This window comes from Cervus canadensis, chromosome 17 (genome assembly GCF_019320065.1).
Source record: "Cervus canadensis isolate Bull #8, Minnesota chromosome 17, ASM1932006v1, whole genome shotgun sequence".
NCBI classification, from domain to species: domain Eukaryota; kingdom Metazoa; phylum Chordata; class Mammalia; order Artiodactyla; family Cervidae; genus Cervus; species Cervus canadensis.
This window is the reverse complement of record NC_057402.1, coordinates 61,265,106-61,279,876: the sequence shown is the minus strand read 5'-3', so window position 1 is coordinate 61,279,876 and position 14,771 is coordinate 61,265,106. Positions and strand designations below refer to the sequence as shown.

Sequence of the window (14,771 nt, the reverse complement as noted above, 5' to 3'; positions counted from 1 at the left end):
AAAAAAAAAAAAAAAAAAAAATCTGCTTGATTACACGTACTCCCCCTTCACCAAAATCACGTATATACTGACCTTATATCCTGCCTCTTTGGAGCAGTTTTCTGCGGTGCTGTCTCCTGAGCTATAGTCCTTATTTTGCTCCAGATAAAACCTAACTTGAAAGTCTGAGGTTGTGTTTTTTTTTAACTCAATAGTACCCTTTACAGAGAGAAGTGTAAAGAACACCAGGGTGAGTGCAGGTGCCTGGGTGCTGGGCCCAGGTTCTGAGGCAGCCTGCAAAGCCCCTACATTAGATGTCCGCAAATATCTAATCTGCGTTCTCCACCCTTCAATGTCAGTGCCTGTAAGACTGGAGGGAGCACCTTTCAGGAACGAACTCACAGCCTCTTGGACCTGCCTCAACTTTCAGGAGAGTCAGAGAAGGCCAACAATGGCTTTGCTTATTGTTTAAGTATCAAAGTTTGTAAAGATTCACACCTTCAATGTATTGGTTTCACACCAATAAGAAGGCTTTTCATACAACTTTCTTTTATTTAACTTAAGATGACTTTGTTCAGTATTCTGTCATTAGAAAAGACCCTGGTGCTGGGAAAAATTAAAGGCAGGAGGAGAAAAGGTTGACAGAGGATGAGATGATTGGATGGCACCCCCAATTCAAGGACATGAGTTTGAGCAAGCTCCTGGAGACAGTGAAGGACAGGGAAGCCTGGCGTGCTGCAGTCCATGAGATTACAGAATTGGACACAACTGTACAACTGAACAACAACAGCTACCTATATGGGGGAAAAAAAAAAAACTAAAAAAGAATGAATATATGTATATTTATAACTGAATAACTTTGCTGTATATCTGAAACTAACCCAACACTGTAGACCAACTATGCTCCAATAAAATAAATAAATAAATAAATGACTTTGTTAACATGAATTTCTTCTAGAAAATCTGTCCATCACTTTCCTGGTATATTTTCTTTCTAGATAGAACCTGTTTTTTTGTGTTATTATATGTAATAAAATACGAGTTTTAGGAAGTTCCAAGAAGTTAAACGTCAGTAGCAAATGATACTTCCCTCTTCTCTCTAGTTTGAATATTGGACAGCACTTATTCCCCAGAGAGTCAGGAACATGCCTCTGGAAGGGTTTCTTCCAAGCGCTGTCTCATCTACACAGGGATAACTTCCCAGTGCAGAAAGTTGAGTCAGTATTCACTGATGCCAGGACAGGCCTGATGTATGCAAGGGGTCTGGAGGATGAGGCCCAGAAAGCCCAGGGCATGGGCAGGGCACCATACCCTTCAGAAATAATCCATCCCCTAAGCTGAGTATTTAAACAGTTAGCGAACTTCCACTGGGAGGCTTGGCATAGTATGACATCTTGAGCAGGAGATAAGAAGAGAGGCCTGAGCTCTGGGTATGGGTCTGAGCACCTCAGCCCATGTGTGCCCAGTGTCTTTGCCAATAAATAAGGTGACCTCCAAGGTCCCTGCCACAGTGACGACAGATGTCATCACCACAATGCCTATGTCTAAGGAAAGCGGGTGACACTGGTTACAAACTGCTATGTCTCTGTCCATGATCTAAATAATCAACATGCCCTCACTTTGCTGAAAGTTCACAACATATCATTATAAAGCCATTTTACAGACAGGAACTAAAGGATCGGGGAGTCATCCACCCAATCAGTGACGGAGCTTTGCTGAAGCTCATGTTGTTTTTAAAAGTCTTTTTTTACAACTGTGCTCACCAATAGTGAGGGGCTCCCCTCAACTCCCCAGAACCTCAGTCAAGAGGCTGGAAGTGGGACATACACTTTTGGTGCCAGCCCCCATTCCAGTAAGTTGTCTTCCAACAGGCAAAGTTAAATTTAAGAGGAGAAGGATACATTCCACAGATCTGAAGTTCCTTCCGACAAAGTAACATGTGCTGTGCTGTGTTTAGTCTCTCAGTCATGTCCAACACTTTGCAACACCATGGACTGTAGCCCACCAGACTCCTCTGTCCATGGGATTCTCCAGGCAAGAATACTGGAGTGGGTTGCCATGCCCTCCTCCAGGGGATCTTCCCAACCCAGGGATAGAACAAAGGTGTCCCACATCTCAGGCTGATTCTTTACCGTCTCAGCCACCAAGGAAGTCCAGAGTAACATTAAATGAACTGAATCACAATTTGACAAGATATTCTGCAGCATTCCTCAGGCATCATCGTGGTAAGGGACTAACAGGAATTTCTGACTCGAATGAGAAGACTTTTTAGCTCCTGGGACCTCATCAGGGATTTAGAGAATCCACATAATGTTCCAGATAGCTGCCTAAGAAGGAAGTGGGACTTCATAGCGTTTTCCCTCCCCTTTCCAGCAGAGTACCTCTGTTACCCTAGGGGACCTTCAGCATTAAAAATGGATTAAAAGAAGTAAATCTCCCCTTTGGGACATTTATTTACAAGAGGCCCTATAAAGCTAACAGTGGAGGCTGAAAAATGTAACGTAGCTTCCCTGTGCCTGAAGAAAACTCTTGTAATTCTGTACTGAGTTACATTTAAAATTAAATATTTTAAAAGATGGGTGTCCACGACATCTGCTTTGAGTTTTCCCTCAGAATAATAAGTTACTTTCCCTTTAGGCGCTGTTCTGAAGTACTTGTCACCATTCAAAAGGGAATCATGAGAATGTCAGAATGTAAAATGAGTCAGTAATACTTTGTAGTGGAAGCTGTATCAGGTGCTTATGTAAGCATAATTTTTACTTTGTGTTACTTGGTTTTTACCCTTGAATAATTGGCTTGGGCTCTTTAACCTATCAGAAACTTTAAAAATCAGGATTCTAAATTTGACAGTGTTTTTGTTTTTAACATGGTGGATGTTAGAAGAGGGTATCATCACGTGGGTATTACATGGTGGGTATACAAGATATGTTAACAGTGATCATCTACATTGTCTGAGGAAAAGGCGTGGTGAGGTTCCATTTCCCTTCAGATTTACTGAAATGCAACTGACATAACATTGTGTAATTTCAGGGTGTGCAATGTGTTGATTTGTTATATCTATATATTGTAAATGATTACTACCACTGCATCAGCTGAAGTCCTCATTCCTTCACATAAGAACCATTTTGCTTTGTAGTAAAAACATTTAATTCCTGTCTTGCCTCAGTCTCTAAATCAGGAAAAAGATGCCCTATCCACTATTTAATGAGTCTTTCAATTAGGTTTTGTTTTGTTTTGAGCTAAAAAATGTTTGATCTTTCCATGAGAAAATGGTTTAAGTTCTGCCATATGATCAATGGTTAGTGACCATTCCTGATCCAAGTTCACAGTCAAATCACAGTTAATCCTCAGAATGAAGAATTCCTTTTTAAATATTTTGCCAAGAGAATGCACTGATCAGAAAACACACCCTTTCAACACAAGAGACCACTCTACAAATGCACATCACCAGAAGGTCAAAACCGAAATCAGATTGATTATATTCTCTGCAGCCAAAGATAGAGAAGCTCTATACAATCAGCAAAAACAAGATCGGGAGCTGACTGTGGCTCAGATCATGAACTCCTTATTGCCAAATTCAGACTTAAATTGAAGAAAGTAGGGAAAACCACTAGACCATTCAGTTATGACCTATTCAAATCCGTTATACACTTATATATGTATACAATGGAAGTGACTAATAGATTTAAAGGATTAGCTCTGACAGAGTGCCTGAAGAACTATGGATGGAGGTTCATGACCTTGTACAGGAAGCAGTGACCAAAACCATCCCCAAGAAAAAGAAATGCAAAAAGGCCAAATGGTTGTCTGAGGAGACCTTACAGATAACTGAGAAGAGAAGAGAAGCAAAAGGCAAAGGAGAGAAGGAAAGATATACTCATCTGAATGCAGGGTTCCAAAGAATAGCAAGGAGAGATAATAAAGCCTCCCTAAGTGATCAATGCAAAGAAATTGAGGAAAACGATAGAATGGGAAAGACTAGAGATCTCTTCAAGAAAATTAGAGATACCAAGAGGACATTTAATGCAAAAATGGGCTCCATAAAGGACAGAAATTGTATGGACCTAACAGAAGCAGAAGGTATTAAGAAGAGATGGCAAGAAGACACAGAAAAACTATACAAAAAAGATCAACTCCTATAAAGAAACCTCTAGGCGACAGCAGCAGACCCCAGACCTCCAGGGGGACAGGGTAAGCTCCCTGAAATGAGGGAGGAGAGAGGATGGAGACATAAAAAGCGAAAAGATGGAGAAATTCTTGGGCAGGAACTTGTGTGCTGAGGAAGGGAGTGGGTCCTGAAGCAGGAGGCGTTCCCAGGCACAGGGATGCTGCCCCACAGATGGGCGCAAGGGGGAGCTGCAGAGTCCTGGAAAACGGGGCAAAGCAGGGACTTAGAGGGCAATAAACACAGAAAGCTGCACTTCTCAGCCTGTTAACAGCTCACGGACTGTGGCCCCAACCAGACAGTGGGCTCGGGGATTGAGAGTATGCCTCGGAGAGGGATACAAACCTAGCCACTGCACACAACCCCTTCAACACAGAGGGGGAGCCCAGGTAGCTGAGTGAGGCGCAGCACACAAACCCCAGGAGCCCGCACAACCCTTGTACAGAGGGCAGGCCCAGGGTGCAGAGACAAGGGAGGCGTACAAACTTGTGCAGCACACACAACCCTCGCAGCACAGCTGAAAGAAGAGCACATAAGCGCCACAAGAAAGAGGGCAGGCGGTGAGAGGAAGCAAGCGCCACAAGCCCCGAGACGCAGGGCGCGGGCACAGGGAGCCAGAACCAGTCCGCACTAGACCCGGGACGCAGAGGCCAGGCCTGGGGATCCGAGACAAGCGCCACAAGCCCCGAGATGCAGGGTGCGGGCACAGGGAGCCGAACTAGACCCCGGACGCAGAGGCCAGGCCTGGGGAGCCGAGACAAGCACCACAGGCCCCGAGACGCAGCGGGGAGCTCAGGGTCGGAGGGAGCCCACACAAGTCTCCGCGACGCCGACGGCACAGGAAGAAAGCCACACACGTCCCAACCCAGCAAGCTTCATCCAGCGGCGCAGGGCGGAGAAGCTCGGGTAATGATCCCAGGGACAAGTCGGGGGCTGGCGGCAGTGAAGGTATCAGGAGAGGGCCCCTTTGAAGCAGCTGCAGAAATAGACGCATCGAACACTGCCAAGGACAGAAGGCATACTGAACCCATAGACACCCCAAAACCTACTAGTGGACACTGCACTGCTCCTCGGAGAGATGAGATCCAGCTCCATCAACCAGAACACAGGCACAAGCTCCCCCAGCCAGGAAAACACAGGACACTAGTCCAACCCCATGCACAGGGGCAGACCCCACAATCAACAAGAAATATGGCCTTGAGAACGAGCTTTTTCCTTTTTTTCTTATAAATCACAATGTTTATTCCTCTTACATATTGCCACCTTCACATAAGCCCTTTTCAGTGCTGTGGTTTTCCTCTTGGACTTAACTGATTAAAAAAAAATCATTTTAAGATTTTTTCCTTCTTTCTTATAAATCACACTGTCTATTGTCCCTACATATTTCCACATTCACATTAACCTTTTGTGGTGTTGTGGAGTTTTCCTTTTTGTGTATCTTGTCATTTAAAAAAAATCATTTTAAGATGTCTTTTTTCTTTTTTCCCTTTTTCACCTTTTTAAAAACGAGTTTTTTAAATTTTGTTTTTGATATATTCAACTGCTTTTTCTACAGTTCTTTACCAGCTGTAGCTATTCCTGAATATATACAAATCTTTTCCACATACATCTTTCATCTTTGCTTTTCTACTTTTTCTGTTCTCTCTTAACCTCTTTTCCACCCCCTCCTTTTCTCTTTCCCTTCCTTCTCTTCTTTTTTTTATCTCTCTTTTACTCCCTTTTTAGATTCACTCTTTCTTTTTTCCCCAAGCAAGTTGAACTCCTTTTATATATTCCCCATTTGGCCCTCTGCTCATGCAGTTTTCCAGACTGAGCATTAGCTAATTCTGCTTTTAACTGGTTGATATCACTTTTCATTTGCCTTGTTCACCAAGTCAATTTCCTGTACTCTTTTCTTTATAACACTTTGGTTCCACTTTGTGGAAGTGTGTGTATATGTCCCATTATCTCTGTAATTACCTGCTTGATCTGATTGATCTCCTCCCACTAGAACACAGGTACAAGTCACCCCTCACAAGAAATGAACACAAATCACCCAACCAACATTTCCCTCCAAAGGCAAAAACCAAAACGAAGAAGGAATACAACCCTAAAGCCTGAGAAAAGGAGATCTCAAGTGGAGCAAATTAGGGAAAAGAATGATGAAAAGACAGAGAAAATACAGAACAAATGGAGAGCAAGGTAAAAACTCACAAGACCAAATAAGTGAAGAGGAAATAAACAGATTCCCTGAAAGAGAATTCAGACTAATGGCAGTAAAGATGCTTCAAAGTCTTGAAAATAGAATGGAAAAATGCAAGGAACATTGAACACAGTTAATACAATCACCAAGGACATAGAATAAATAAAGAATAAGCAAACAGAGATGCATAACACAATTACTGAAATTAAAAATACTCTAAAAGGAACCAGTAGCAGAATAACTGAGGCAGAGGAATGGATAAGAGAGTTGGAGGATAGAATGGCGGAAATAACTGTTGAAGAGCAGAAAAAAATGGAAAGGAATGAAAAGAATTGAGGATATCTTCAGAGACCTTTGGGACAATATTAAATGCCCCAACAGTCAAGTTATAGGGATCCCAGAGGAAGAAGAAAAAAAGGCACTGAGAAAATTTTTAAAGAAATTATAGTTGAAAACTCCCCCCAAATGGGAAAGGAAATAGTCAATCAAGAAGCACAGAGAGTCCCTTACAGGATAAACCCAAGGAGAAACACATCGAAACACATATAAATCAAGCTAACAGAGATTAAGCACAAAGAAAGGATGTTAAAATCAGCAAGGGAAAAGCAATAAGTAACATACAAGGGAAAGGCCATATGATTAACAGCAGACCTTTCAATAGAAACTCCGCAGGCCAGAAGGGATATATTTAAAGTACAGAAAGTGAAAAATCTGCAACCAAGATTACTAGATCTCATTACTAGATTACTAGATCTCAACAAAGATCTCGTTCAAAATTGATGGAGAAATCAAATCTTCACAGTCAAGCAGAAGTTGAGAGTTCAACACCACCAAACCAGCACCACCAAACCAGTAACAAATAATAAAGGGACTTATGTAGCCAGTAAACACAAGAGAAAGGAAAGACCTACAAAAATAAACCCAAAACAATCAAGTAAATGCCAATAGGAACATATGCATCAATAATTACCTTAAATGTAAATGGATTAAATGCACCAACCAAAATATACAGAATGACTAAGTGGATACAAAAATAAGATGCATATATATGCTGCCTACAGGAGACCCACTTCAGACCTAGAGACACATACAGACTGAAGGTAAAAGGATGGAAAAAGATATTCCATGCAAATGGAAAACAAAAGAAAGCCAGAGTGGTAATCCTTACTTCAGACAAAATAGACTTTAAAAGAAAAGATATTATAAGAAACAAAGAAGGACACTACACAATGATCAAAGGATCAATCCAAGAAGAAGACATAATAATTGTAAATATTTATGCATCCAACATAGAAGCATCTCAATACATAAGGCAAATACTAACAGGTATAACAGGGGAAATAGACAGCAAGATCATAAAAAAAAAAGGAATCAATAAGGAAGCACAAACCTTAAATGAAACATTAGACCAAATGGACCTAACTGATATCTTCAGGACTTTCCATCCAAATGCAGAAGAATACACTTTCTTCTCAAGTGCACATGGAACATTCTCACATCTTGGGCCACAAATCAATCCTCAGTAAATTTAAGAAAATTGAAATTGTATCAAGTATCTTCTCTTACCACACTGCTATGAGACTAGATATCAACTACAGGGGAAAAAAACTGCAAAAAAAAAAAAAAAAAAAGCAAACTCATGGAGATTAATCAATACATTACTAAATAACAAAGAGGTTATTGAGGAAATAAGAAAGGAAATCAAAAGATTCCTGGAAATAAATGACAATGAAAACATGATGACCCAAAGCCTATGGGATTCAGCAAAAGAAGTTCTAAGAGGGAAGTTTACAGCTATACAATCATACCTCAAGAAACAAGAAAAGCATCAAATAGACGATCTAACTCTACATCTAAAGCAGCATGAAAAAGAACAAAAACCCCCAAAGTCAACAGAAGGAAAGAAATCATAAAAATCAGAGCAGAAATAATTGAAAAAGAAATGAAGGAAACAATAGCAAAGATGAATAAAACTAAAAGCTGGTTCTTTGAGAGAAAAACAAAATTGATAAACACTAGCCAGACTCATCCGGAGAAGGCAATGGCAACCCACTTCAGTACTCTTGCCTGGGAAATCCCATGGACGGAGGAGGCTGGCAGGCTACAGTCCATTGGGTCGCTAAGAGTCGGGTACGACTGAGCGACTTCACTTTCACTTTTCACTTTCATGCACTGGAGAAGGAAATGGCAACCCACTCCCGTATTCTTGCCTGGAGAATCCCAGGGACAGGAGCCTGGTGGGCTGCCGTCTATGGGGTCGCACAGAGTAGGACCCTGCTGATGTGACTTAGCAGCAGCAGCAGCAGCCAGACTCATCAAGAAAAAAAGGGACAAAAATAAAATCAACAAAACTAGAAATGAACAAGGAGAGGTTACAACAGACAACACAGAAATACAAAGGATCATAAGAGAATATTATTAGTAGCTATATGCTAATAAAATGGACAACCTAGAGGAAGTGGAAAGATTCTTGGAAAAGTTCAATCTTCCAAGACTGAAACAGGAAGAAATAGAAATTATGAACAATCCAATTACAAACACTGAAATCAAAAAAGTGACCTAAAATCTCCCAAAAAACAAAAGCCCAGAGCCAGATGGCTTCACATGGGAATTCTTTGAAACATTTAGAGAATAACTAATGTCTACTTTTCTGAAACTCTTCCAAAAAATTGCAGAGGAAGGAACACTTCCAAACTCATTCTTAGAGGCTACAATCACCCTGATACCAAAACCAGGCAAAGACAACACAAGAAAAGAAAACTACAGGCCCATATCACTGATGAACATAGACGCAAAAATTCTCAACAAAATTCTAGCCAGCAGAATTCAACAACATTAAAAAGCTTATATACAGTGATCAAGTCGGGTTTATTCCAGGGATGCAAGGATTCTTCAACATATGCAAATCAATCAATGTGATACAACACATTAACACATTGAAAGATGAAAACCATATGATCATCGCAATAGATGCAGAAAAAGCCTTTGACAAAATTCAGCATCCATTTATGATAAAAATGCTTCAGAAAATTGGCATAGAAATAATCTGCCACAACATAGTAAAGGCCATGTATGAAAAGCCCACAGCAAACATTATTCTCAGTGGTGAAAAATTAAAAACATTCCCTCTAAGATCAGGAAAAAGACAAGAGTGTCCACTCTCACCACTATTATTCAACATAGTTTTGGAAGTCCTAGCTATGGCAATTAGAGAAGAAAAAGTAATAAAGGGAATCCAGATTGGGAAAGAAACAAAACTCTCACTGTTTGCAGATGTTACTGCTGCTGCTAAGTCGTTTCAGTCCTTTCCAACTCTGTGCAACCCCATAGACGGCAGCCCACCAGGTTCCACCGCCCCTGGGATTCTCCAGGCAAGAGCGCTGGAGTGGATTGCCATTTTCTCCTCCAAGGCATGAAAGTGAAAAGCGAAAGTAAAGTCGCTCAGTCGTGTGCAACTCTTAGCGACCCCATAGACTGCAGCCTACTGGGCTCCTCCATCCATGGAATTTTCCAGGCAAGAGTACTGGAGTGGGTTGCCATTGCCTTCTCCGGTTTGCAGATGACATGGTACTATACATGGAAAATTCAAAAGAAACTATCAGAATATTACTAGAGCTAATCAGTGAATTCAGCAAAGTCACAGGATACAAGGTGAATACACAGAAATCACTTGCATTCCTATATACAAAAAATTATGAAAAATCAGAAAGAGAAATTAAGGAATCAATCCCATTCACCATTGCAACAAAAAGAATAAAACAACTAGGAATAAGCCTACCTAAGGAGACAAAAGATCTGTATACAGAAAATTATAAGATGCTGATGAAAGAAACCGAGACGACATAAACAGATGGAGAGATATTCCATGTTTCTGGGTAGGAAGAATCAACATTGTGAAAATGACTATACTATCAAATGCAATCTACAGATTGAATGTGATCCCTATCAAATTACTAATTCACAGAACTAGAAAAAAAAATTCACAATTTATATGGAAATACAAAAGACCTCGAATAGCTAAAGCAGTCTTGAAAAAGAAGAATGTAGCTGAAGGAACCAATCTTCCTGATGTCAGACTATACTACAAAGCTACATTCATCAAGGAAGAATGGTACTGACACAAAAACAGAAATATAGACCAATGGAACAAGACAGAGAACCAAGAGATAAACCCAGGCACCTATGGGTACCTTATTTTTGATAAAGTGAATTCACGCAGTTGTATCCAACTCTTTGTGACTCCATGGACTGTAGCCTGCCAGGCTCCTCTGTGGGTTTTCCAGGCAAGAATAATAAAGTGAGTGGCCACTTCCTTCTCCAGGGGAACTTCCTGACCTAAGGATCGAACCTGAGTCTCCTGCACTTCAGGGAGAATCTTTACCATCTGAGCCACCAGGGAAGCCCTATTTTTTTCAAAGAAGGCAAGAATATACAATGGGGCAAAGATACCCTCTTCAATAAATGATTCTGGGAAAACTGGACATACGCATGCAAAAGAATGAAATTAGAACACTACATAACACTACACAATGATAAACTCAAAAAGGATTAAAGACCTAAATGTAAGACCATAAACTATAAAACTCTTAGAAGAAAATATAGGTAGAACACTCGATGAGATAAACTAAAGCAAGATATTCTATGACCCATATCTTAGAGTAATGGAAATAAAAAAATAAATAAACAAATGTAATCTAATTAAACTTACAAGCTTTTGCACAGCAAAGGAAACTACAAACAAGGTGGGGAAACACACACACACACACACACACACACCTTTCAGAATGGGAGAAAATTATAGCAAAGGAAACAATTGACAAAAATTAATTTCCAAAATATACAGGCAGGTCATACAATTCAATACCAGAAGAGCAAACAACCCAATCAAAAAGTCTGAAAGAGACCTGAAGAAACATTTCTCCAAAGAAGACATACAGATGGCTAATAAGGACAAGAAAAGATGCTCAACATCACTCATTATTCAGTTCATTTCAGTTCAGTCGCTCAGTCATGTCCAACTCTTTGCGATCCCATGAATCGCAGCACCCCAGGCCTCCCTGTCCATCACCAACTCCCAGAGTTTACCCTAACTCACGTCCATCAAGTTGGTGATGGCATTCAGCCATCTCATCCTCTGTCGTCCCCTTCTCCTCCTGCCCCCAATTCCTCCCAGCATCAGGGTCTTTTCAATGAATCAACTCTTCACATGAGGTGGCCAAAGTACTGGAGTTTCAGCTTCAGCATCAGTCCTTTCAATGAACACCCAGGACTGATCTCCTTTAGGATGGACTGGTTGGATCTCCTTGCAGTCCAAGGGACTCTCAAGAGTCTTCTCCAACACCACAGTTCAAAAGCATCAATTCTTCGGCACTCAGCTTTCTTCACAGTCCAACTCTCATCTCCATACATGACCACTGAAAAAACCATAGCCTTGACTAGATGGATCTTTGTTGGCAAAGTAATGTCTCAGATTTTTAATATGCTTTCTAGGTTGGTCATAACTTTCCTTCCAAGGAGTAAACATCTTTTAATTTCATGGCTGCAATCACCATCTGCAGTGATTTTGGAGCCCGAAAAAATAAAGTCTGACACTGTTTCCACATCTATTTTCCATGAAGTGATGTGACCAGATGCCATGATCTTAGTTTTCTGAATGTTGAACTTTAAGCCAACTTTTTCACTCTCTTCTTTCACCTTCATCAAGAGGCTTTTTAGTTCCTCTTCACTTTCTGCCAGAAGGGTGGTGTCATATGCATATCTGAAGTTATTGACATTTCTCCAGGCAATCTTGATTCCAGCTTGTGCCTCTTCCAGCCCAGCGTTTCTCATGATGTAATCTGCATAGAAGTTAAATAAGCAGAGTGACAATATACAGCCTTGACGTACTCCTTTTTCTATTTGGAACCAGTCTGTTGTTCCACGTCCAGTTCTAACTGTTGCTTCCTGACCTGCATACAGGTTTCTCAAGAGGCAGGTCAGGTGGTCTGGTATGCCCATCTCTTTCAGAATTTCCCACAGTTTATTGTGATTCACACAGTCAAAGTCTTTGGCATAGTCAATAAAGCAGAAAAAGGTTATTAGAGAAGTACAAATCAAAACTGCAATGAGATACTACCTCACCCAGTAAGAATGGCCATCATCAAAAGATCAACAAACAATAAATGTTGGAGAGGGTGTGGGGAAATGGGAACACTCTTGCATTGCTGGTGGGAATGTAAACTGATACAGCCACTATGGAAGATGGTATGGAGACTCCTTTAAAAGGTAGGAATAAAACCACCTTATGACTCAGAAATCCCGCTCCTAGGCATATACCCTGAGGAAACCAAAATTGAAAAAGACACATGTGCCCCAATGTTCATTGCAGCATTATTTACAATAACTAGAACATGGAAGCAAACTAGATGTCCATCGACAGATGGATGGATAACGAAGCTGTGGTACATATATACAGTGGAATACTGCTGCTGCTGCTACTGCTAAGTCACTTTAGTCGTGTCCGACTCTGTGCGACCCCATCCCTGGGATTCTCCAGACAAGAACACTGGAGTGGGTTGCCATTTCCTTCTTCAATGCATAAAAGTGAAAAGTGAAAGTGAAGTTGCTCAGTCATGTTTGACTCTTCGCGACCCTGTGGACTGCAGCCTACCAGGCTCCTCCATCCATGGGATTTTCCAGGCAAGAGTACTGGAGTGGGGTGCCATTGCCTTCTCCAACAATGGAATACTACTCAGCTATAAAAAGGAACACATTTGAGTCAGTTCTAATGAGGTGGACAAACCTAGAGACTATTAGACAGAGTGAAGGAAGTCAGAAAGAGAAACATAAATATCATATACAGACATATATATATATATTCTATATATATATATATATCTCTAGTCTATCATATAGACATATATATATATTCTATATATATATCTCTATTCTATCATATAGAGACATATATATATATTCTATATATATATCTATTCTATCATATAGATACATATATATATATTCTATATATATATATCTCTATTCTATCATATATATATATATATATATGGAATCTGAAAAGATGGCACTGAAGAATTTATTTTCATGGCAGCAGTGGAGAAAGAGACATAGAGAACAGACCTATGGACATGAGGGGAAGGGAGAAGGGGGGATGTATGAAGAGAGTAACAGGGAAATCTACAATACCATATTTAAAATAGACATCCAATGGGAATTTGCTCTATGACACAGGGAACTCAAACAGGGGCTCTGTGACAGGCTGAGGGTGGGATGGGGAGAGAGATGGGAGGGAGGTTTGGGAGGGAGGAGACATGGATGTACATATGGCCGATTCATATTGATGCATAACAGAAAACTGCAAAATTCTGTAAAGCAATTATCCTTCAATTAAAAATAAAAAAAAAGAGGAGAGAGAAAAAACTGGCTTAAAACTCAACATTCAGAAAACAAATTTCATGGCATCCAGTCCCATTACTTCATAGCAAATAGAAGTGGAAACATGGAAACAGTGAGAAACTTTATTTTCTTAGGCTCCAAAATCACTGCAGATGGTGACAGCAGCCGTGAAATTAAAAAATGCTTGCTCCTTGGAAGAAAAGCTATGACTAACCTTGACAGCATATTAAAAAGCAGAGACATTACTTTGCCAATAGAGGTCCACTAGTCAAAGTTATGGTTTTTCCAGTAGTCATGTATAGATGTGAGTGTTGAACCATAAAGAAAGCTGAGCACTGAAGAACTGATGTTTTTAGCTGTGGTGCTGGAGAAGACTCGTAAGTTCCTTGGACTGCAAGGAAATCAAATCAGCCAATCCTAAAGGAAATCAGTCCTGAATATTCATTGGAAGCACTGATCTTGAAGCTGAAGCTCCAATACTTTGGCCACCTGATGCAAAGAAATGACTCATTGGAAAAGACCCTGATGTTGGGAAAACCTGAAGGCAGGAGAAGTGGATGACAGACGATGAGATGTTTGGATGGCATGAATTTGAGCAAGCTCCAGGAGTTGGTGATAGACAGGGAAGCCTGGTGTGCTGCAGTCCTTAGGGCCACAAAGAGTTGGACATGACTGAGCGACTGAATTGAACTGAACAACTGACAAAAGACTAGTACTCACTGTTTGTAAAGAGTTCTTCAAACTCAACATTCAGAAAAAAATATTTTTAATGAATAAAAGATGTGAACTGATACTTCACTGAAGAGGATATAAAGAGAGCAAACAGGTGCATTAAAATATGTTCAATATCCATAAGTTGATAAGATAATGCCATAAACCTATTTAAACTATTCTAACTATAGAATGATAAATTTTTCAAAAGGCTGGCAATAGCAAGGAGTGTGGAGCAATTCCACATTCCTTGTCAGCTGGGTGATCTGTAAATACTCTCTACCATACTGTAGGCTGTTGTCGTTGCTGTTTTTTCATTTGTTCTTTTATGTTCCATAT

At 40.4% G+C, this 14,771-nt stretch overlaps 1 protein-coding gene across 1 annotated transcript in view; it reads right to left on the bottom strand.

The window, feature by feature from the left end:
- LOC122454822 (gamma-aminobutyric acid receptor subunit gamma-3) overlaps positions 1-14,771 on the bottom strand; it is a 774,851-nt gene that overhangs the window by 307,759 nt on the left and 452,321 nt on the right. The gene's annotated exons all lie outside the window — the stretch shown is intronic.